The following is a 1870-nucleotide window of genomic DNA, read 5'->3' on the forward strand; positions in this document are numbered from 1 at the left end:
CTCCACAATCTGTCACGACAAAGACGTGTGAAACAACCACTACAGCGCTGAGCTGTGTGTGTGTGTCTGTGTGTGTGTGTGTGTGTGTGTGTGTGAGAGAGTCTGTGTGTGTCTGTGTGTCTGTGTGAGTGTGTGTGTGTGTGTGTGTGAAAGAGAGAGTCTGTGTGAGTGTGTGTGTGTGTGCGAGTCTGTGTGTGAGAGAGTGTGAGTCTGTGTGTGTGTAAAAGAGAGTCTGTGTGTGTGTCTGTGTGAGTGTGTGTGTGTGTGTGTGTGAGTGTGAGTCTGTGAGTGTGAGTGTGTGTGTGTGTGTGTGTGGAGACGTGTGTGTGTGTTTCCCTGTGTGTGTGTGTCTGTGTGTTTCCCTGTGTGTGTGTGTTTCCCTCTGTGTGTGTGTGTGTGTGTGTGTGTGTGTGTGTGTGTGTGTGTGTGTGTGTGTGTGTGTGTGTGTTTCCCTGTGTGTGTGTTTCCCTGTGTGTGTGTGTGTGTGTTTCCCTCTGTGTGTGTGTGTGTGTTTCCCTGTGCGTGTGTGTGTGTGTGTGTGTGTGTGTGCGCGCTGTGTTGTTTTTAGACAATGTTGGCTCTTTTTTCGACCCTTTCCTTCAAAGTTTTTTCCAGGGTTTCTGTTAGAGGTGTTGAAATCAATCAAATAATCAATGCATTGAATCATTGAATCATTGAATCGTGGACGATGCTGCATCAATAATCGGCCATAATCAATTATTTCTGTTTACAATTTAATGTAGGCCTAACAACCTTTCTGTTGACATATTCTGGTATGTTTTGCATGTTTTTGAAGCTTGAAAAGCTATGAATTAAATATCCTATATGGCTTTAATAGTAAAAATGTATTTGACGCGTCGCGATGCATCGAGATATCGACTGATAGACATGATAATGAGTAATCATCATCAAAGTGGAGATACCACAGTCTAAAAATACTCCTTTACAAGTACAAGTCTTATCTGCTCATCTGGGTGTTTATTAATCAAGGGGGTTAGCTAGCCTCCACACCGCGTAGCTCCTACGGCGCCATGTTGATGCTACCAAGCCATCACCTCCGTTAGCATCCCGTTAGCATCCCGTTAGCATCCCATTGACTGCCATTCATTCTGACGTCACTTTGACAGAGAATACCTTTACATCTGAAGCGTTTAAAGACTCTATTTGTCCGTTGTTTATTTCTAAAGAAACACGACAATGTATAAAAGGCTCCATTACCTTGTAGCTCACGTTATGGCTCCGTAGCAGACGTTTTTATAACAATAGGCTAACGATTGGGTCATAACCACGAGACTTCCTGTCTCATAGTAGAGGAGTTACCGTATAGTACAGGAGAAGCTCTCAGGCAGTTTGGACTTCCATCAGCTGTTTAAGTGTAATGACTAATGTTAACTATCATTTTAGTGATCAATAATGAGCCTGTGTCTATGTTATCTCCTTACATATACCTACGCTCTCCGTCTCTGCTAGATTGGGAATGATTGAGATTTCTCTTGGCACAGCTACCAGAAGACTTCCAACTTTCAGACAGGTTGCTCACGTCACATCTACGTCTTCAAGCTCAGTTGGAGGCTGCTCAGTAACGCTCAGCCATCACCGGGAAAGAGCTTCTAATGTCCTCCACTGGTCTCCGTGGACGTCTACGGCGTCACATTGTCCATTTCTTTTACTGTCTGTGGTATTAATGGACAAAGCATTGAAAGTGCATCTCGCTGCAGCCTGCGGGAAGGCGGGGCTTGACATCAAGACAGCCTGGTAGCATTTTTTACTATTTTTACTATCCGGACTCTGAACATTTACAATGCCTTACAACCTCTTTAATGTACATTTCATGCGCCCCTTTTTCGTGTATGTATGTATGTATGCAGTA

Source organism: Sander vitreus, chromosome 16 (genome assembly GCF_031162955.1).
Source record: "Sander vitreus isolate 19-12246 chromosome 16, sanVit1, whole genome shotgun sequence".
Lineage (NCBI taxonomy): Eukaryota > Metazoa > Chordata > Actinopteri > Perciformes > Percidae > Sander > Sander vitreus.